At 34.8% G+C, this 24300-nt stretch overlaps 1 protein-coding gene and 1 non-coding gene across 5 annotated transcripts in view; both read right to left on the minus strand.

Moving 5' to 3' along the window:
* Positions 1–24300, minus strand: part of LOC6053464 (probable G-protein coupled receptor Mth-like 1) — a 234845-nt gene that overhangs the window by 22364 nt on the left and 188181 nt on the right. The gene's annotated exons all lie outside the window — the stretch shown is intronic.
* On the minus strand, positions 24132–24205 carry Trnat-agu. The gene has a single exon. It is a non-coding gene; the product is annotated as a tRNA-Thr (tRNA).

Raw genomic sequence — 24300 nt, forward strand, 5'->3', positions numbered from 1 at the left:
ACCTACAACTTTGCCGAAGACACCAAATCGATAAAAAAATACTTCAAATGATACAGATTTTTGAATTTTCCTATATCATTTTTGTATGTACAGCTGCCAAATTTGTATGGAAAATCATATGGATGAATTAATGATGCAAAATGGCTTCTTTGGGCATACCGAAGGCACCAAAAAAGTTTCAGTCGGATTAAAAAATACAAAAAAAAATCAAATGACCGAAATTCGAGGGAACTGCTCATCTTTAAAAAAAAAACATATTTTTTTAAATGTCGAATTCAAGACAAGAGTTGAAAGGGTCACATATTAAATATACCGCCCTTTTGAAATGTTAGACTTGAATCCAAAATATTCAAAATATTTGTTCGAAAACATCCAATATTTAATGTTCTTAGACGAAATTCTATGAACCTTTCTAAAAAATATTTTCAGAAATCAGGAAGTGGCGTATTCATTCAAGGATGGTAAAACTGCAAATTTTTAGTTAAAATTTGGTTAAAATCAAACTTTTAGTAACCATTTCTTGAAAACCGTGTATTCTATTAAAATTAATAAAAATGTTCAAAATAGGAAAGTTTCCTTGTCAATTGGGTACTAAAGCCCTATGTAAAATTTGAATGTACAACGGTAAAAAAATATACATTTCTGATCACTTTTTTTTTCAAAAAAAAAAAATATATATTGGCAAGACAACATTTTATCAATGGATCAACTATGGTCCCCTTGGAACGAGCTATCAAGTAGGACCTTTTCTGTCAAGATGGGCCGTGAAGTTAATTAAAAAAAATGATTTAAAAATCCATTTTAAATCCTTTGCGATCGTTCAAAGGATCATTGTACGTTGTGAACGATAGTATCACAAATGTAAGCTTAATTTTAGGACCCAATTGTTCAAAAGTAATTTTTTTTTGATTTAGCGATAATCTAAGTTATAAAATGTTTAAATTTCGATGCAACTTTTGAAAATTCAAACTAAAACTTTTGAAATATCAAAACAAAATTCACATTTTTGGACAACCCAAACCATCAATCCTAAGCATTGCACTTCTCGCATATTCAATCACTCCAATTAATCTCAATTCTGGAATCTCCAGCTGCATTCCAAAGTAAACAAAATCAACGTTTGTTTTTGGAGCTGGTCAGCTGTTTTTGCGCCACCCACCGTCACACACAGCGTCTAATTGACGCTCAAGTTGTTTTCGTTCGAACTCAAGTAAGCTTCAATTAGTGGCATATTTTTGTGCGCCAATCAAAATTTACGCTCAAGATTGCATTCATTAAAATTGCAACCAGCGACGACGAACAAAGCGGGTCAAAGTCTTTGTGTTCCTTCCTATGGCCTCCATTCATGTCAGTGATTTCTCTCCTCTCTCTTCGAAATTGGCCACTTTGGCGAAATGACACCCGGCTGTCATTAAGATAGCATTCTTACGAGGGGAACCTCATTTTAGCGGGTTTTTTACTGCTGCTGCTGCTGCTTATTTCGCTTCCGAGAGGTGATCACTGATCCAGGTGTTGGGATTTGCTTCTCTAACTTTTTGAGCTGCAATGCACAGTTAAAATAATTCTAAATTTTGTGATTAACTTAAATTTTTGAAGACATCAAACCTTGAGTTAAACGTTGCTTAAATATATCGGTTTTTGAACGTATAAATAATGGTAAGAGTTTTGTGAAAACACATTAATTTTCAAAAATATTTTTTAACTGTTACACAGGAAAAAAAAGTTGAATTTTGGAATGTTGAATATTTGGTAGGTTGAATATTACCTCTATTTTTGAGTAATATTACATAAAAAATGTGTAATTTTGTGAACATGATGAATATTCATCAAAAACTGATGAAAATTCATCCTTTTCTGAGGTAAAATTAATCATTTTTTTTTGACACAAAATCTGTCACCATTTCCTGATGAATATTACCATCATTATTTTTTTCAGTGTATGAATGCAAGTTAGCAGTGAAAAGAGTGCTTTACAGGAGTCCATTGATAGTGGGATGGAGAGAGCGTTACAAAATGCACGTATAATTACTGACTACTTTTCCTCACCTTCGCGCGCGCGCTGGATTTTGTCATTGCACGTGGGAAGGTCGAATAATTGGCTGGAAATTGGTCGTTTGAAAAAATGTAGGCTAATGAAGGCGAGCTGCAAAATGGGTTTCTTTGCAGGCAGAAGTGGGTTCAAGGAAAATCACTGCTTTGCTGATTGGTGGTAAATTGTTTCGGTTTGCATCTCATTGTGTAAGGAATTTCGTTGTTAAAGTTTGTAGAAAGTTATTGACAGTGAATTTTCAAATTACATTTCTGAATAGTTTGAAGAAATCGTTTTTTTAACTAGAAATTTGGGATTAACTTTTTGCAGAATAAATTGTAATCGAAGCTAATTTGCGTTCGCTTCACAATTACGCAAAAGCCAATAACCGCATCGTTCCAAACAATTACAAGCCACATTATTGGAAACTTGTCTGCAACGTGGGAAATTATCCCATCGCCAGTCACTATCAGCTGGCTCACACAGTTTATCCCCCCGGTCGTAAAGCCACCTTCAGCTAGTTTAATTTTCCTCCGCGTGTGTGTGTGTTTGTGCGAAGAGAGCAGTTAACAAGACTTAATGTCTTTATGGTGCGCTCCTCCCCCAACAATCGACCGAATGGAAAGTGATTAAACTGATAGTTAGTGCACTGTAAAAAAAATATAGTTAAAACTAGCTTAAAAAAATATTTGCAAAATTTAAATTTAAATTGAAAAAAGTTTTTAACTTTTTCCAAAGAAAAAACAAAAATTTTCACTGTATAAAAATCATCGTCTTTGGCACCAGCTGCTGCTTCTCCAAGTGCAGACTCCAGCTTTCATCACTGATAATGCGTAATATATGTTGTTGCAAGCCGGCCTGGGTTGCACTTTCAGCTGGGGGTTCAAGCTTGATTAATCAAAATCCTAATTGAGTTAGGGGGAAAACACACACACACGCGTGACAGCACTTGTGGTGTGGTTTCAATTATGGCACGATCCGGCACTGCCGAGTTGAAGTTGAGAAAATATTTTCCTATTATCGCAATAGCAAACCTTTTCAAAAATTCGCCAACAAAACACCTAAAAACGGTAGAAAACAGACACGACGAAGGCACGCCTGGCACGTGCCACCAACCAGGTCGTCTGACATTTAAAGTTTGATTTATGGTGCTTCCTTAAGTTACAAGTGATGAACTGTGCTGAAAGCGCGCGCAAAAATGATAAACTGTGCGGCGACCTTCCCGGTGGCATTTAAACTTTTATATGCGAGGGTAAATGGATTGCGTCAAGTTGCTGCGCTTGATATTTGATTAGTTTTTTGGAGGTTCTTGGAGGCAAATTGGTGTTGATAGTTCTTTATGTGATGAGAAGTGTAAAATTTAGAAGAAGGTTGGAAAAATTAGACGTGAAATGCTGGGGTGTTAGAAACAGGACATGTTAATAATAGAACATAAATGACACAGCTGGAACAAATAGAAATCAAAAGGAACTAAGGTGTCTCGAAAACACAGACAAATAATTTTGTTTCATTACAGTTATGTTAAGAGCTACCTACAATACAATTAAATAACCAATTAGCTAAAAAATGAAATAAATAAAAAATCATGTGACTCAAGTGAAAAATTTGAGCTCAAATTACAAGAAAGACAAAGAAATGTTCGGAGTGTAAAAAAGTTAATTTAAAATGAAATAAAAACAAACAAATGTAGCTTCAAATCCAATTCAATTTAAATAATTTTATTAAGAAAACTGTAAAGATTTATATCATAATTCAAGTAAATAAATGTATTAAAAAACGATCAGTTAAAAAATCGTAAATACAAAGACTACTAAAACATAAAACACTGTTGAGGCAATAGAATTTGACCAGTACTCCATTTATAACTCAAGGTTGATATCAACTAGTCAAAAAAATGATGGCAATGGTGACAGATCAGCAACATCAGAAACTGGAGAAAATATGTTTCTGTTGATTATATATTTTTAGGTTAATTTTCTCAAAAGAGTTAATATTCAACCAAACTTCTAAAATTCAGCTTTTTCCGGGGAAAAATTTGGTACGGGTTTATATCTATCGAGAAGGCGTCTGAGTTAACTCTCTACCAGACTTGTTGCATTGCATTGCTTATCACCATCTAAAAAAGTAAAATTATAAAAAATAAGCTAAGCTTAATAATGAAGGACAAATTGACCATTAAAAAAAGTTCATTATTTTTTACTGTAAATAAATTCTTGAATCAGATCACTCCTAATTTGTAACCTACTTGCTTTAGTCCTGAGCAATTCTCTACGAAATCGGTCTTTTTTCTTCAATTTTAATTTTTTTTTTTTTAATCCGGCTGAAACTTTTTTGGTGCCTTCGGTATGCCCAAAGAAGCCATTTTGCATCATTAGTTTGTCCATATAATTTTCCATACAAATTCGGCAGCTGTCCATACAAAAATGATGTATGAAAATTCAAAATCTGTATCTTTTGAAGGAATTTTTGATCGATTTGGTGTCTTCGGCAAAGTTGTAGGTATGGATACGGACTACACTGGAAAAAATAATACACGGTAAAAAAATTTGGTGATTTTTTATTTAACTTTTATCACTAAAACTTGATTTACAAAAAACACTATTTTTAATTTTTTTATTTTTGATATGTTTTAGAAGACATAAAATGCCAACTTTTCAGAAATTTCAGGTTGTGCAAAAATCACTGACCGAGTTATGAATTTTTAATCAATACTGATTTTTCAAAAATCGAAATTTTGGTCGTAAAATTTTTCAACTTCATTTTCGATGTAAAATCAAATTTGCAATCAAAAGTACTCTACTGAAATTTTGATAAAGTGCACCGTTTTCAAGTTATAGCCATATTTAAGTGACTTTTTGAAAATAGTCGCAGTTTTCATTTTTAAATTAGTGCACATGTTTGCCCAGTTTTGAAAAAATATTTTTGAAAAGCTGAGAAAATTCTCTATATTTTGCTTATTCGGACTATGTTGATACGACCTTTAGTTGCTGAGATATTGCAATGCAAAGGTTTAAAAACAGGAAAATTGATGTTTTCTAAGTTTCACCCAAACAACCCACCATTTTCTATCGTCAATATCTCAGCAACTAATGGTCCGATTTTCAATCTTAATATATGAAACAATTGTGAAATTTCCCGATCTTTTCGAAAAAATATTTTGGAATTTTCAAATCAAGACAAACATTTTAAAAGGGCGTAATATTGAATGTTTGGCCTTTGTGAAATGTTAGTCTTGATTTGAAAATTCCAAAATATTTTTCGAAGAGATCGGAAAATTTCACAAATGTTTCATATATTAACATTGAAAATCGGACCATTAGTTGCTGAGATATTGACGATAGAAAATGGTGGGTTGTTTGGGTGAAACTTAGAAAACATCAATTTTCCTGTTTTTAAACCTTTGCATTGCAATATCTCAGCAACTAAAGGTCGTATCAGCAAAGTCCAAATAAGCAAAATATAGAGAATTTTCTCAGCTTTTCAAAAATATTTTTTCAAAACTGGGCAAACATGTGCACTAATTTAAAAATGAAAACTGCGACTATTTTCAAAAAGTCACTTAAATATGGCTATAACTTGAAAACGGTGCACTTTATCAAAATTTCAGTAGAGTTCTTTTTGATTGCAAATTTGATTTTACATCGAAAAATGAAGTTGAAAAATTTTACGACCAAAATTTCGATTTTTGAAAAATCAGTATTGATTAAAAATTCATAACTCGGTCAGTGATTTTTGCACAACCTGAAATTTCTGAAAAGTTGGCATTTTATGCCTTCTAAAACATATCAAAAATAAAAAAATTAAAAATAGTGTTTTTTGTAAATCAAGTTTTAGTGATAAAAGTTAAATAAAAAATCACCAATTTTTTTACCGTGTATTATTTTTTCCAGTGTAGTCCGTATCCATACCTACAACTTTGCCGAAGACACCAAATCGATCAAAAATTCCTTCAAAAGATACAGATTTTTGAATTTTCATACATCATTTTTGTATGGACAGCTGCCGAATTTGTATGGAAAATTATATGGACAAACTAATGATGCAAAATGGCTTCTTTGGGCATACCGAAGGCACCAAAAAAGTTTCAGTCGGATTAAAAAATACAAAAAAAAATCGAATGACCGAAATCCTAGAGAACTGCTCTCCTATTATTTAAACTTTGAACAGTTCTAGAGTTTTTATTTGAAAAAGGTCCTCTAAGCTATTGTGGTTGATGCATGATTTCATATTATGTAGGGCCTTTAAAAAACTGTACACAGCTAAAAAAATAGTAATCCAGCTGCGTGTAAAAGGCCTGGTTGTAAAATAAATTTTGAAATATTTTATGAAATTCTATGTAATATAACACCCTGATTTATGTAGCCCATCAGTATGGGAAACCTACTTGACCAAAATGTCAAGCTGATATATGCGTTTATCCTTCCCTATCTTCATCGGTCTGATGGCCGAGCGGGCTAAGGCGCCAGTCCTCACTTATGGTGAGGACTTGTGTTTACGAAAATTGTACATGCAGTGTGTAATATTAATTGTCTTTTTTGACGAAGGTGATGTGCACGCTTTTGCATGCGATTTTACTATCGGATTTTTTGCTGTGTAGCCTTTCTAAAAATGTCAGAAAAGTTCTTATTATATTGTTTTAATTTTTATAAGAATCCATTCATCTTTTTGAAGCTATTTTAAAAATTATCAGTCAAAAAAGCTAAGATATATATCAAGCTTTTTGAAAAATATATTGGAGACTTAAGGGGTTACATACATGTAGAAAATCACAAAATTTCATATTACAGCAAATTTATTGAATCCACTAAAAAGATGATTTTCAATCACTCCTGTAAGTTTCAAAAAGATATTACATGATTAAACTGAGTTAGAGACGATTTTAAGCTCAACATTTTGCCGTGCGCATAGTGGAATGTCAAACTTTCTGAGCGTTTTTCTCGAAATACCGAGTTGATTTACGTGTGCCACGATATCTCGAGATGGGATGGACCAAATTGGCTGAAATTCGGGGTGAAGACTCCCAAGACATATCCCGTGTGCATGACGAAGCCTGATTTTAAAATTTTGCTTTTTAAAAAAATACAAAAACTCAAAAACTGACGAATTTTTATATACTTTTTAAAACACAAAAAAAATTATCTTTTTTTTAAATATTTTTTTTTTGAAAATCGACCTTTGTCATGCAATATATGAATACACTCAAACCCCGATGGTTTGACACCAACTGTTGTCAAACGAACGGGGTCACTTTTTAGTTTGACACCCTTTTTACATGGATTTCACGTACACTACCAAACGTTTGTTTTGATAGTGTCCGTGAGCGCCGTGTAAAAAGTGACAGTTCATCACTTTTTAGTTTGACTTTGACCAACCAACGGGGTACAAACTAAAAAAGTGTCAAACGAAAAGTGACCAACCACCGGGGGTTGAGTGTACATGAAAATGTATATTTTAATGCCCTGAAAATAGATTCTAAATAAAATTTAAATTGTACTCACACCAACCTTTGTTTTTTCTCGATTTACATGTTTGTAACCCCTTCAAATTAATTATTTTTTATTTTTTCCGATGCATGGTCCTACAATTCAAAATTTGCAAAAAGTTTGAAGGTGCCCTATTTTAACAATCAAATTGTCTAGGAATATTTAATTTATCCCTTTTTTCAATTGGTTTATTTATTTAGGCTCAATCGAATAATCTTTAAGGAGCCGAAAGTCTGATTACATGGATTGTAACTTTAAAATGTTACAAGATGATCTAATTCAGGAATCTTGATAACAATGAATTTCCAGAGGTGTTTCCAGAAAGGCATCGCCGTGTTGATTATTTCTCTCCAATTGTCTTCAACTCCTGTTGCATCGCAGATTAGCGATACCAGCTGAGGAAGAGTGAAGAGTGGGGTGACCTTGCGTGAGCATTTCTGTTGAAGGTTTTGCTGGGTGTACGATAATTTACCCCTTACAGCGTGTTACAGACCCTTAATGATATGCTTTGCTATGCTTACGTCTGAAGGTGCCTATTTGATGCCCAATATTTTTTTTCCGGAAATTTTTGAACGATGGGGACAAAAACTTTAAATCAAATTTTGAATGCCAATAAAAAAAACAAAAATATGAAAAGAAATCGTTTTTTTCTTCAAAAAATGGCAACAGATGAAAAAATAAGCAAGGATCTAATACATTAAAATAATTTTAACAAATTATGAGACGAATGCTTACACAAACATGTAAAAAAAAAGAAACAAAACAGACAAAAAATAGAGAACACATTTCCGTAAAACAAAAGCTACTGAAATAAGCCCAGAACATGGTAAAATTTAAATCTTCTAAATAATACTTGAACAGTACAGGGTTAAGTTGCACCCTGAGGCGATCCTCGCGATATCCAAGGGAGCTGTTGCTCGTGAATTTATATTTCAATAACACCAATGTCATAAATTGTGGCCCAGCCAAGCCCGTTGCGACTGGGCCAAACTGACGAGAACAGCCCGGTGTTAATTTCGCAACCGGCATGAAATTTTAGCGCCATCGCACGCAAATCGCTCCTCGTTTTAAGCTTATATAATTATTGGTTGGCAGCAGCTGTTAATTCTTCCAATCGGTTGGGAAAAAACCAGTTTCAGAGATGCTTGACAAACTGGTTTAAAAATTAAAAATGGTTGTGAAATCACCCATCTATTCCCAGAAGCCCCCACGAAAAAAAAACGCAGCACTTCATCCCTCGCCTAGCAACCTTTCCCAGAAGAGAGTCCATCATTTCTCCGACGACGACCACTGCCGTTAGGGCGGCGCTGCAATTTCCGAGAAAACAATGCTCCAAACTGCCCTCGGGTCAAGGAGAAGCTAAAAAAACTGCACTTGAGCCCGAAAAGTACTTCAACTGGCGCGTTATTGCTTCTTTTACTTGATTTCTTTTTTCGTTCGTTTCGTTTACTAAGTTTGAGTAGGGGAAAGTGGGGCAAGTGTAACAAGCTAAGGAAATACTCGTTAAAACCCATTAAAACGTTAAAACATCTGTCGGATTTTTTCATAATCATCTTATTTCAGGTCTTGATTAATACTTTGATAGAACAAATTTTGAAAAAATCCTGTTTTTCAATGTTAAAAATTGATTTTAAAATTTTTGATTTTCCGTCCGTTCTACTCAACTAGTGGGGCAAGACGAACAACCCGTTGGGGCAAGAGGAACAATGCATGAAAAAACATGTTAATTTGCTAACAAGTGAACTGATATCACTTTGAAACATCGGATTAGAATGTATTTGAAACGTTTCTTTCATTTTTAGGTTAAATAATAATATTTTATTAAAAAATTTATCGTTTTTACGAAAAAAATAATTACTTAGATGATAAATAGTAAATTTTCATAGTATCACTTAATTTTGTGTGGATTTTTTTTTTAACAATTGTTTATCAGTTTTTAAGAACTTTTTTTTTATTATTTTCCAATAAAATATGTTGTTGCAGCAATTCGTATTTTTTTTCCATACTAAAAATCCATATGGTACACTTGCCCCACCTGAATAAGATTTTTTAAAAGCTCTCAACAAAAATAACCAAAAGTCAAATCATACTTTCTAATAGGTGCATATCATAGATTGGAACACTACTGATCTAGGAAAAATTGCATTTTGATAAAATGAGCCTTAAAACGAACCCTAACCCTTATTTTGTACTTTCCAAATATTATAAGAAAACAAAGGTTTTTAAAAAAACTTCATTAAATCTTATGCCCCGTGGCGTTTACGTTATTTTGGCGGTTATGTGGTAGTAGAATCGACTAATTGCACTGCTAGCAACAATTCCTCATACTGGAAATAATAAAAATTGTAAAAATTACGGCCGTACGAGCGATTGTTCCTCTTGCCCCATATGGTCGTCTTGCCCCACCTTCCCCTATTTACCCAAACAAAAATCGGACCACGCACAGCGTAAGCTGCAAACGTTTATGCACTCAATTAAGGGGGAACGAACAAAAAAGTTTTTGGAAAAAGAGAAAAAAGATAACGTTAGCGAGATTTTGAATTTTCAATATTTTTTGTAGGTAACCCCTTAAAAACAAACGAAGAGGAGCGCCTAAAAGCCGACATTGCCACCCCGCGTGCAGTAAAAATGTGATGAGTATAAAAATTAAAATAGGAACCGCAACCGAAAGAGCGTATGCACCGAAAAAAATATCCCGCCCAAAATGTATAAATAAAAAAACACATAAAATGCACATCATCACAAAAATTAAAAAAGAACGCCGCACAGTGGCCACTGCTGGACCCATCATCACGCCGGATGCTGCTGGGCGCGCGTTATGATTGATGATCTTGGGCTACTTTTTCGAGTGCGCAGCACTAATTCGTCTCGCGGGGGTCATCAAATTGGAAATTCAAATTAAACTTTTTTTTTTCTTTCAAACGCCCAGTCCATCAACGTCAGCGACCTCAGTAAAAAGCAACAGTTTGAAATTAAATGCAACTATTTCAATTAAGGTGCAGTTAAAAGAGCGAGCACATCTCTTGGTCGTAAAATTGGCGAGATCGCCGAGAACGCTCGGAATGGCCTTCACCAGGGTCATAAAAAAAACGTCGGAGGAGGAGGTTGGATTCTACCAAGAAGTGATTTGATTCGCGCTGACGGGATTCAGATGATGAGGAATTACTCTACATGGTGCTGGAAGCCATTATTCTCGTGTGTGCCGAGCTGTTGGAGATGATGCCGTGGTGGTAATTGAAGGGGCAGGTCGCGCACTCCGTCCGCCGTTGATAACTTGAACTTCAACTTGGCCATTTCGCGGTAGGGCAAGCAAGAGGTGTTAATTCGATTTCGCGCGCAAGATCTTGGGCTGGGGAAGCGAACGAAAAACAACGTTGCCTCGAAAGTACTAAGTGGGCAGTAATTTTCACACGTTTTTAAACCCTTCTGCAAAAGGTGGGAGAGAAAATGGCGAGTTCAAATTTCGTTGAACTCTGGCTGATGGATTCGTTGGGGTTGCAACTGTGCAGTGCCTGGTTGCAGAACGAGCTAAATCAGTATTTTTTAAAGTGAGCTCAGCACCTCACCTAGTCTGACTGATGAATCTTAGACCTCTGAAGCAAAAAAACTTCCATTTATTAAAAAAATACTTTGAATAGCTTGATAATTTATTTAAATGAAAAAAGGTTCAAAAACTTCCCTTATTTCTAATTGTATCACTATTAGATAAAAACATTAATTTGTACTTCTTCTTATAAAGAAAAATCAGAGGTTTCTGACAGTTTTAACCTTCTTGGTAATTCGCTGCTCTCGTTTTCACAGTATTAATAATACTTTTTGCAAAATTGTTCAAAATTATCTCAAAAAATCCATGTAAAAAATTAAAAAAACAAAATTTAATTGGAATTTGAAAAGCATTAAACTGCAATCAATATAAAAGGCATTTTGAGGAAGTTTAGAATTTTTTTAAATACTAAAAATTTCAATGAAAAAAAATATAATTGTTATTTTTATAATTAATGCCCACGGTCGCATAAATGGCGCATACAATCAATTCTTTATAAAATGAGCCTATTTTCATTTTTTTTTAAAACTGGCTGAAACGGACCAAAGACGCCATTTAACGTCATCAGTTTGGCCATAATTATTTCCAAACAAATTTGGCAGCTGTCCATTAGGGTGCCCGAAATATGGGACTTTTTTCAAAACCTCGCTCCACAAGCTGAATATTGGTCCTTGAGCTATATTTTAGGACATTGATACTCGAAGGTAAAGTTTGTTTGGGAAAATCGAAAAAATGTATGAAAAACTCAATTTTCTTACTGTTTGGTCTGCACGGTGCGCTATTTCAATTCAAATATTCTCAAAAGTGAGTTTCTTAATGTAAATTTGATGTTTTACAACTTTGTAGAACATACCAAAGCTGTAAAACTCGATCCTAAATAGTTATTAGCACTTTAAAATGACATTTTTGGATGAAAAACACTTTTTTACCAACTTCAGGCTCGGGTATCAATGGGTTAATCTCAACCAATTTCACTCAAAATTTGCACAGATGCTTAAAATAACTCAAAAAACCGATTTTCGCTTCTGGAGCAGGGGGTCATTTTTTCTGGGCACCCTAATGTCCATACAAAACTGGTATCATATCATTGGTATGGGACCATCCATAAACCACGTGAACACTTAAGGGGGGGGGGGGGGGGGGGTTGAAAATCTGTATCTTTTGAAGAAATGCTTCGATCGATTTGATGTCTTGGGCAACATTGTAGGTATAGATATCCCGAGCATTGGTAAATAACAAGGGAAATGCGTAATAATACCTTTCTCTGGTATCAATACCAAATTTTGGTATTCCTGGACCCTTTAAAATTTGTCTTAAGGATTATGCAAGAGCAAAATGTGGTATCATACCAATTAAAGGTATTGTTTTGATATTGCAAAATTGCAGAAAATGTCAATGATCGAACACCACATTTTGGTATTCTTTTGGTATTACAGTATTTTATCAAATTGCTCTGCAACTATGGGAAAATTTTGACCAATTTTGACAAGATAATTAATTTTGCGCTATAATGATGTCTCAAAGCGAATGCTTTCATTTAAAACCGGAAATTTCAAACTTGATTTTAAACATTTTTGATATACCCCCTATAGAAATGACTTGAAATTGTGGAAAATTTTCTAAGTCAGGATGGCACATTTTGGTTTTATTTTGGTATTCAAGTGTTTTATCAAATTCCTCTGAAACTATGGGAAAATTTTGACCAATTTTGACAAAATAATTAATTTTGCGCTAAAATAATGTCTCAAAGCGAATGCTTTCATTCAAAACCGGAAATTTCAAACTTGATTTTAAACATTTTTGATATACCCCCTAAAGAAATGACTTGAAATTGTTGAAAATTTTCTAAGTCAGGATGGCACATTTTGGTTTTATTTTGGTATTCAAGTGTTTTATCAAATTCCTCTGAAACTATGGGAAAATTTTGACCAATTTTGACAAAATAATTAATTTTGCGCTAAAATGATGTCTCAAAGCGAATGCTTTCATTCAAAACCGGAAATTTCAAACTTGATTTTAAACATTTTTGATATACCCCTTATAGAAATGACTTGAAATTGTGGAAAATTTTCTAAGTCAGGATGGCACATTTTGGTATTATTTGAATATTGAAAGGTTTCATCAATTTTCTCTGAAACTATGGGAAATTTGTTAAAAAAATGTTACGAGTTTTGCGCTAAAATGACTTGAAACCCAAAAATGTTAAAGATGATTTTAAAAATTAGTGTGATATACCCACTAATATTTTTTTCAAAAACGTTGAAATATCTCTAAGTCGGGATAACCAAATACTTTGAAAAACGAGTCAATCGACAGATTAATGAATTTTGGTGAATTTCAATTCAGTTTCATTTTAATAATACTTATTTTTCAATCTTGTTATTTTTCAGAAGCTTCAAGAACTTCAAGCACAGGCCGTTCATCAATGACAAATGCATTCGGTGTGGTGAAGAATATCACTAATAACAACATGGAATCATCAGGTGAGTAGATTTGGCTGTTGCATATGAATAATTTCCGTTTTTTCACTAACTGCAACTGCTGCACTAAAAATGGTATGAAAATACCAAATTTTGGTATTACTTGTTCAAATACCAGCGACCATAATGTGCTCTTGGTTGCCCAGTAATAGATGGTAAAATACCATGAAATCATACCAAAATCATGTATGTGAAAGACTACAGAAATACAAAAATATGATTTTCCAAGGGCGCGGGAATACCTAAAAATAAAACCATGGCAATACCAAGTTTTGGTATTCAAGCAATGTTCAAAAATTCAGAAGACCTCAACTTGGTATTGAAATGGTTTTATTTTGAGGTTTTATTTTACCCTTGGAATAACATGGTTTGGTATTGTTGTGCCCTTACACATACAAGATTTTGGTATGATTTCATGGTATTTTACCATCTATTACTGGGCAACCAAGGGCACATTTTGGTCGCTGTTATTTGCCCAAGTAATACCAAAATTTGGTATTCCCGTGTTATTTACCCCTGCTCGGGTAAGGACTACACAAAAAAAACATGAGAAAAAATATGTTTAAAAAAAATTGTGGTTAAAAATTGATTTCATAAACATTGTTTCTATTTGTTTTCTAAATTATTAATAAATGGGATTGTGGGATATCAATCTTGACATAAAATTTCAGAAATGGCAAAACAATATTTGACAGAGTTATTTATAAAAACAGTGATTTTACTGATTTAGTTTTTAAATGTAAAATAAAATTTTCATTCAATAAGTACTTCAATGAAAATTTTGATAAAAGTAAGGCTGGTACAAATATTTTTAAAAGTTTTTGTCACCCCCCCCCCCCCCCCCTTCAAAATTGGCCCGAAAAATCAGGGGGCAGAAAAAATATTTTTACAATAAACTTCAAAATTTTAATGAAAATTCAAGTGCAACAAGCTGAAATCAAATTAAAATACATTCTCCTGTGTTTAAAATCATTTTTAGCATGTTTGGGTTTATTAAAAACTCATAAGATTTTTTGAAAATTTTCGATGCAAAATCTTTTTTTTCGATACAATTTTTGTTTTGTCAGATCTTAGATTTTTTGAAAACTAATGATTGCAAATCAACTGAACTAGTCTAAAATGCATTTTTAAACACTTTTTTCATTTAAATGTAAAGACTATGGCTTGTTATTTAAATTTTTATATTTTTTTATTTTTTTGCCCCCCCCCCTTGACCTCGGCCAGGGCCAAGGGACAAAAACTTTTTAAAATAAATGCATCGGCCTAATGGTCATTTATGTTTTTTTTTTTTAAATTGTCGAAGATTTTTTTTAAGATAGTGCCCATGTTTTCCCATTCTTGAAAAAAAATAGATTTAGAAAGCTGAGAAATAAGCCTATTTTTTGATGATACGGCCATTGGTTGCTGGCCATGCTAAGATTCAAAAAAAAAAACAATAGATTTTGTTGCCCAATTAGCCTTTGTTTTTCGATAACCGGTATCTGGGGAACTTGTAGATTTTTAATGTTAACAAATTAAAATTTTGTGTTTTTTTTTCTCTTTTCAAAAAACATCATTCAGAAATTTTTTAATCAAGAAAAACATTTTGAAGGGGCAAAAAAACATACTGACAGCTTATACTATTGCGTTCGAAATTATCTAACCAAAAGTTGACTTTCAGTTTTTTATCATCAAAAATATTTCCGGTTTCTCACTACAATCAACGATATCAAGGTCAAAATTTAAGTATTCTTTTTATCAACCTGTTTTATCTTTTAAGCTTGTAGAACATTTGAAATGAGTTTTTATTTCGTAAGTGGTTATTTGAAAATTTATAAATGTCATGTTCCAAACAATTCGAAGAAACTATATCTGCTTGAAAAATAACTGGAAATTGACGTAAAAAAAAAAACAAAAAATTTGTGTAAAAAAAGAATTAACTATCAATTTATTTGAACATTTCATTAAGCCTTGCAGGAAAAAATGTTGGGCACTTCAGGGTTGTATTTATGCTTTATTGGATTGGATTAGATTTGAAAAGATAACGAATGGATAGTTAAAGTTTAATGCAATTATTTTCAAACAAATTATCATAATTTTGTCTCAATTGACGATTTGAAATTTTCAATTTGAACTAATTTATTGAAAACTTTGCTAACTTTGCAAACAAAATTTAATTGAAAAGATTTTTGAGTTACAAATAATCATGTCTTAAGCAGTATGTGGTATTTAGATTTTTGTAAATATTCAATGTTTAAAATTTATAACAATTTGATTTGAGTTTCAATATCTCGCTTAGCAAGAGGGATTTACTTCAATGTTCAGTGTACCACTAATCCCATCAAAAAATAATCGAGACACTTCATTTATTCTAAAATTAAATTGCATCGAAAGCCCGGTTCCAAAACGATAACGGCATCACCTTCCCTCAAGCCTTCGCGAGAAGAACATTTATTACGAACACTCGCACATTTCATCGAGTTTGAATTTCATTACCGCGAGGTCCGTCGTCCCCAAAAAGTACAACTTCCGATGCAAGACCATCGGAAGTGCACTCCTCTCTCATCAAGCCCAAAGCGCGCGTGCCGCACCGGTTGTTGCGGATTTATTCGAGCGCAAATTTAATCACATGCAGTGACGCGCCTTGTTTTCCCCCCTTTTATCTATCTCTGGATGCTAAAATCCATGCGGAAGGTTGTTTTAGAGGTTTGGTCCGGGTGCGGTGTCCGGTACCTGCTCCGATGGTTCAGAGACAGTTGGACGAAAAAAAAGGTTGGCCAAGATAAGCATAACATTTTTGAAATTTACTTAGATTTGGTAAAATTTGGTAGAATTTTGCTAAAATGACTAATATTTTTGCTAATTTATCCATATTTTTAGTTGAAATTTGCCATGTTTCCACTTGACATCTAGTAGTCTATGGCCCAACTGCATGCCCCAGCGGTACGCAAATTCGATGAAAGTGCATCGAAAAATGAATTTTGGGCCGGCTTGCTTTGATGATATCGAGCGTTGAAAAAGCAACTGCAGCGCCATGCATCTAAATTGATCTGCTGGCCATTTCCCACAAGCGTTGCGTACACTCGCCATGAAATGAATCATTATCGGTTATCGGTTCTTGCGACGAACCCCGGCGGAAATTATGAGAAATGGACCCCTTAATCCGGGTGGGCCCCTTTTCGAATTTGGTTCTAATGCACCGTTGCTGAGTCATCAACCGGAAAGTGTTGGTCTCCCCCTCTCCCTTAGATGGTCAGAGTAGCACTTTAGGTCGTTGTCGCCGTCATGCCCCAACCCGATTTTGGAGAGGTGGTCATTTATGGGACCCTCGTCGTCGATCCAATAGGCATCGCGTTGCGGAGGTTGTTTAGATTAATCGGTGATCATTAATCTTTTTCGTGTATCTACTCGCCGAAGAACCTCGCAAGTGCCAAATAAAGGGAGTTTTGCAATACCTCGAACCAACGTAAACGCTAACTGCTTATGCAATCTACAAAGAGAGCCAATTTATCGCTAACAAGTCGTCGTCCTTTTTCGAAGAGGGAAAACTCCAACTTCATCCATCATCGGGCGATGAAAACCACGCGCCCGTCTTCTTCCGGGTGAAAGAAAAGACTTTTCCGGCCAAAAGTTTAGCACCATCTAGTGTGCGGGGGGAAGAGTATCCAATACATCACATCATATCACACGTCAACGGCTCACAAACAAGCTGTCTGTTAGTTTGCTGCGTTGACGGAAGAGGGTTCTTGACGGGGAGTTCAGAATTCAGCACTGAAGCGCGTAGGAAGTTCTTGGCTTTCTTGACGGAAGAAGTAGCTGCTGCCTAGGGGGCACTTTGCTCAGTATAGAGTGAAACTTTGGACAATAGAAGATGCACCTGCCATCGTTTATGACGTGTTAGCTGAAGTCCATTTCAGGAAAATGTTTAAAGTTTTGATGGACTTATGATAAAGAACAGCAAAGTCACTAAACGAAAAATTCAAGGGATTCTAGAAAGATTTTTTTTTAAACTGCAAAGCTCGAAATGTTTGAAGTTGTTGTCAGTAAACGCTTCAGTTTTGTCAAGGTATGATAGATTTAGGATCCCTGAACACTTTCCAATCTACATAATTGAATTTTATTGAATTTCCGGCGGAATAATAAAGTTGTAAATTTCGTTCATTCTAAGAAACCAAGCGTCTCCATTGAAATTTTCTTTCTCTTAGGAAATTTACTAAAATTCAATTCTGTTGATTGGAACGTGTTCAGGAAGCCCAAATTTATCATACCTTGTCGAAACTGAAGAGTTTACTGAAAAAATGTCGAGTTGTGTTATCTATTCTGTATTTTCTAAGTGGAGCTTGATGTAATCATGAAATGGACCGGATTCCTATGAGATTCCCAATTTCGTAACCACTTGTTCGTGTTTTTTTTTCGAAAAGACAAATGATTACACGAATAATTGTAATTTTCAAATCAATTTTAAATTCAAGAACTGAAAGTCAAGATGTGCAACTCCTCAACAAGAAGAAAAAAGCTACAGATCAAACTCAAATTAGTCAAACGATACCGTGGCATCGCGTGGCTGCCACCACAAAATTCCGTGACTATGTTTCCACCTTCCAAAACCCTCCAAATCCCCATTCGTGTTCCATTCAACAACAAACGGATGTAATTTAAGGGGTTCATGATTTATGGAACCGTGGACTCGGAAAGACATTTTCGCGCAAGCTGAATGTCACAACCATCGTCGTCGCCAGCACCATGTCATGTGAGCATTAACACGCGAGCTCTGGATGAAGTAATTTATTCGTTTGCAAAAGCTAGCAAGACGACCGCGAAGCCACGACAAATGTACGAGTAATTGCTGACCCCTTCCTCCCCGCTCACTACTTCTTCGTCGGAGTGAGGAATTTGAATCGCGAGGAAATACTTTTAAAAGGGACATATGAGTCTTTTTTTGGCAGGGTTGAACCCGGAAAAAACTTGACTGTTTCGAAATTCGATTCTGGCACGCTACCTTAGAGCTACGCTCGCCCAGGCAAGCTGTCAAAATCGCAGGACTCCACTTTTTACAAACTTGACACCTTCAATCAGACTTGAACCCTGCCTTTCAACCACCCGATATTTTCACACCATAAACAAGCGAATCCCGGGACGACCATCCGCGACGCCCGCAGCCTAAACGACTTATCCGGATATCATCGCCGTCGACGCGGCCTGTGGCCGCCGAGATTCGCGCACACTTAATCTTTCTTGCTCTTTTCAATGCTCGATGAGCAATGACGGCGGTGTGTGTGTTACATTACACAAGCTTGGAACCTGGCGGCGGACGTTGTCTCCGTGGCCATCGACCTTGAGTGTCGACGACCGTCGACGACGTAACGAATTCCGCCTATTCTGCGACTGTCAACGGACAGACTCCGGCAGAAAAGAGGGGGGGATCTTTTGTTTGGTGAATATAATGTTTACCTGATGAAGGGTCTACCTGTTACGGGGAATCGACCATAAAAAATGCAACCTGCCAGAGCAATGATAGATGCCTGTCGCGCAGCATCCCTTTTTGAGATGCAACGTGCACGGAAAAAAATCGTGGTGTTGAAATTGCAAAAAAAAACTTTTAGGCAAGAATTGAACCCACGACCTTTGACATGAAAGTCATTCACCCTATCTCAATGCTAAAGTGGTCAAATGGAAGTCAAACACTTTCCGTGCATCATTCTCATCAAGGAAACCGATTCGTGCCATCCCATTTAGGTGGATCGATTTGAATTTCACATTGTTAGCGAAAAATAATGCTGAATCCAATCTCTCGGGATTCCAGGAAGCTCAACAATGTACAAAACAACAAAAGATCCCTTCGATGATGGCCCGAAAATGGCATTCGCCATAGAAAGTGAAATTTAATACCACTCGTGAGAACCCCTCATCAAACCAAGGGACCCAACTTCCACAATAATTCATTCGCTCGTCAGTGTCTTGTTGAGTCTCACCAGGTCATTTCGGATATCTCCGGTGGACACCTCCGAAGGAGGTGGAGGAGGTAAACCATTAAAAAACAACACCTCCAACAAACCAACCACAATCACGAGAGCGAGAGCGTCATAGGTATCGCCTAATGCTTCACGAAGTGAAGCGAAGAGAAAGGTGTGAATATTCAGAGCATTATGCATTGTTGGTTTAAGCCCCGATATACTCGCGTTGGTTCAGCGCGAAAAAAGCAGACATACTTTCCCACCATCAATTTCTCTCAACTCCATCAAGCAAACACAATGGAAGCGCACCAGGAAAGGTCGCAATTGTTGTTTGGACGGAGTGTCGTGTACTTACAGCCAGCCACCTCTGACATAAACTTGAGCGACGACCTCACTGCGGGAAAGTGAGATTTGTCACCTTTTGGCGATGACGATGTCTATGAGTTTACTCACCTGGAAGGGAGAAGAATGAGAGAAAGAAACTGTTTAGATAACATTATTTGCATTTAGTGTCGTGTGTCTGCTGACAGGTACATGGGAATTAATGGTGGATAAACATGGGAAAAGGTTTTGAGATATTATCGTTTGATCATAAAATTTCATCATAGTCTCTATTTTTTTTGCATGAAATGTGTTAAAATTGTAAACAACAACTTGAAAATAGCTATTTATTGTTTCCAATACAAAATTAAGTGGAACTAATAACTAATTTCAAAGAAAAGTTTATTTGAATTTAAACATAGTTTTTATAAATATTTATATTGGTTTTTTATAAATAATATTTTTAATATTTTTTTAAAATTTTGATGATGTTTTTATGAAATTTTGATGAATTGTGGATGAATTTTGATGACAATTTTACGATTTTTTGATGAATTTATGATGAATTTTGATGAACTCTTGATGAACTTTTGATGAATTTTTGATAGATTTTTGATGAGTTTTTGATGATTTTTTGTTGAATCATTGATGATTTTTTGATTAATTTTGAAGAATTTTTGATGATTTTTTGATGAAATTTTTGATGATTTTTTTGATGTACTTTTGATGAGTTTTTGATAATTTTTTAATGAATATTTGATGAGTTTTTGATAACATTTTGATGAATTTTTGATGCATTAATAAATTTTTGCTGAATTTTTGAAAAAAAAAATGACAATTTTTTGTCGATTTTTTGATGTTTTTTAATGATTTTTTTAAAATATTTTATCTATGATTTTTTGCCATTTTTTTGCCATTTTTGTAATTTTTGTATTTTTTGTAATTTTTGTAGTTTTTGTAATTTTTGTAATTTTTGTAATTTTTGTAATTTTTGTAATTTTTGTAATTTTTGTAATTTTTGTAATTTTTGTAATTTTTGTAATTTTTGTAATTTTTGTAATTTTTGTAATTTTTGTAATTTTTGTAATTTTGTAATTTTTGTAATTTTGTAATTTTTGTAATTTTGTAATTTTGTAATTTTGTAATTTTTGTAATTTTGTAATTTTGTAATTTTGTAATTTTTGTAATTTTGTAATTTTGTAATTTTTGTGATTTTTGTAATTTTGTAATTTTGTAATTTTGTAATTTTTGTAATTTTGTAATTTTGTAATTTTGTAATTTTGCAAATTTTGTAATTTTGCATTTTTGTTATTTTGTAATTTTTGTCATTTTTGTCATTTTGTCATTTTTGTCATTTTTGTAATTTTTGTCATTTTGTCAATTTTGTCATTTTGTCATTTTTGTCATTTTTGTCATTTTGTCATTTTTGTCATTTTTGTCATTTTTGTCATTTTTGTCATTTTTGTCATTTTTGTCATTTTTGTCATTTTTGTCATTTTTGTCATTTTTGTCATTTTGTCATTTTTGTCATTTTTGTCATTTTTGTCATTTTTGTCATTTTTGTCATTTTTGTCATTTTTGTCATTTTTGTCATTTTTGTCATTTTTGTCATTTTTGTCATTTTTGTCATTTTTGTCATTTTTGTCATTTTTGTCATTTTTGTCATTTTTGTCATTTTTGTCATTTTTGTCATTTTTGTTTTTTTTTTTGTCATTTTTGTCATTTTTGTCATTTTTGTCATTTTTGTCATTTTTGTCATTTTTGTCATTTTTGTCATTTTTGTCATTTTTGTCATTTTTGTCATTTTTGTCATTTTTGTCATTTTGTCATTTTGTCATTTTTGTCATTTTTGTCATTTTGTCATTTTGTCATTTTTGTCATTTTTGTCATTTTTGTCATTTTTGTCATTTTTGTCATTTTTGTCATTTTTGTCATTTTTGTCATTTTTGTCATTTTTGTCATTTTTGTCATTTTTGTCATTTTTGTCATTTTTGTCATTTTGTCATTTTTGTCATTTTTGTCATTTTTGTCATTTTTGTCATTTTTGTCATTTTTGTCATTTTTGTCATTTTTGTCATTTTTGTCATTTTTGTCATTTTTGTCATTTTTGTTTTTTTTTGTCATTTTTGTCATTTTTGTCATTTTTGTCATTTTTGTCATTTTTGTCATTTTTGTCATTTTTGTCATTTTTGTCATTTTTGTCATTTTTGTCATTTTTGTCATTTTTGTCATTTTTGTCATTTTTGTCATTTTTGTCATTTTTGTCATTTTTGTCATTTTTGTCATTTTTGTCATTTTTGTCATTTTTGTCATTTTTGTCATTTTGTCATTTTTGTCATTTTTGTCATTTTTGTCATTTTTGTCATTTTTGTCATTTTTGTCATTTTTGTCATTTTTGTCATTTTTGTCATTTTTGTCATTTTTGTCATTTTTGTCATTTTTGTCATTTTTGTCATTTTTGTCATTTTTGTCATTTTTGTCATTTTTGTCATTTTTGTCATTTTTGTCAGTTAGTAATTATATTACGATTTTGAGTTCCGAACACAATATGTTGGTATCATGACAAGCCTCAGCGAGTTCCAATATCTTGATCTCACCAAAATGACGCTATCGCGTGACCCAACCTGCAAGTCAGATTCATCACCCAATTTGCACCCAAGAGCTTCCGAATATCCCACAATTCCTCATCCCCGTCCACCCAGAATGATTCGACGAAGCCTGCTAAAGTAAACACTCCTCCGCGAGAACACGGCCACGTCAGCAAACAATACAGTCCATCACCCCCGATGAGTGACTGCCGGCGACTCATTCGGAGAAAAACTCACCATGATTCATCACCATATTTTCACGTCATTTATCCCGGAATTTATGGGCACATTTCCTCCCTTCCACCAACACCCACGCACACTTTCACGCGGATTTCCCTCCGTGTGTCACAGTAGGCTGATACAGCGGGGGAAAAAATCCGCATCGTCACTGCACTACAGTGAAAAACACTCGGCCTTCTGTGATGGGTTCGTTTTTTTGTTTGCCATCGACTTCTATGGTTGAAGGGGGCCATTTGTAACAGAGCTTGCACTCACACACTCGAGAGAGAACAATAGAACGCACGTTTGAACCTAAACAAAAACAACGCCCGACACTCATCCGCTTGAGGGAGTATCTATTTGCGTTTAATTTTGATGGTCTGTAATTTATAGTGTTGTTGGTGTGCAGAGAGGTGCAGCACGCACGCACACAGTGCACGTTTAGAAGCGCCCTCCTGTTGAAAGCTATTAATTATCCGGAATTGGTGTCCAAAGTTAAAAACTAGACAAATGGAGAGGGCGTCCGAAAACCCGGATGGACCTCCTACACTTGCAGCGCCCGGTTGCCAGGATAATTAATGACCCTTCAGGGCACTTGGGCAAAAACTCCTGAGCGTCCTTTTGATTGGCCCTTCACCGTTTTGTCGAGTGAGGCCCCAACTGACAGCCAGCTGTTTGCTGGTGTAAATAATTGTAATTTACCGTACGGATCCAAGTATGCCAAGTGGTGGAACGCACAAAAATGCAAGTTGCTCCAGCAACCCGACTACTGTGATTGATCTGTTTGTGTGTGAGTGTATCGATGGCGAGCGTTCAGCCAGAACGCCCTTTTTGACGGACGGGAGGGGAGAGCAAAAAATTCCGTTACGCCCCGGTGGAGCGCCGGGACGAAAAAGATCAAACAGCAATAATCCCTTGTCAGTGAAACTGCAATATTAAGCCAAATACGAGCCAACACATGAAACAAGACCCGTGTGTGCCTACTGTACCGTGTAGAGATCCGGAGGGACGGGGAGTAGCAGCGGGGGCGGCCAAACCAAACATATCAAAAGCGAAGCGAAAGTTGGAAAACATTGCAACATGAAAGTGACACTGCCAAATAGCCGGCAAGCATCGCGCAGCAGTATCTACCGTGAGGGTGTGTTTGTGTGATATATATATGGCGTGCAAGCGAATCAACAAACACGAGTCGACGGTGTCTGTAAACAATGCGGCAGACACAAAAAAGAAGAAGCGTAAAAGTTATAAAGCAAAAGTGACATTTCACTAGCTCTCAATGGACGAATTTCCCTGCGTGTCGTACCGACCGAAACTTTCGAGGGCTTCTGTTTGTGACCCCCCGCAGGGAATCCGCAACATCGTAGTAGTCTGCGGATTACGGAATGCTCGCTGAACCATGCTGAGACATGTCAAAGCGGATCGAATCGTCGAAGTAGGCTTCGTACATTACGTTGATTGGTTTCCACTCTAACCTGCACTACTCTACAAATTAACTGTTCAGGAGTTAGAGAAAGAAAAAAAAGTTTTCCACTTGAGGCTCCGGCGAGATTCGAACTCACGATCTCCTGTTTACTAGACAGGCGCTTTAACCAACTAAGCCACGGCGCCTTCACACTCTTTCCGTTAATATTTCGAGACAAACTTATTCGTTTCGTGTCGCCCCGAAACCTGCTCAAACCGGTTGATAAAAATTGCAACAAACG

Source organism: Culex quinquefasciatus, chromosome 2, assembly GCF_015732765.1.
Source record: "Culex quinquefasciatus strain JHB chromosome 2, VPISU_Cqui_1.0_pri_paternal, whole genome shotgun sequence".
NCBI classification, from domain to species: Eukaryota; Metazoa; Arthropoda; class Insecta; order Diptera; family Culicidae; genus Culex; species Culex quinquefasciatus.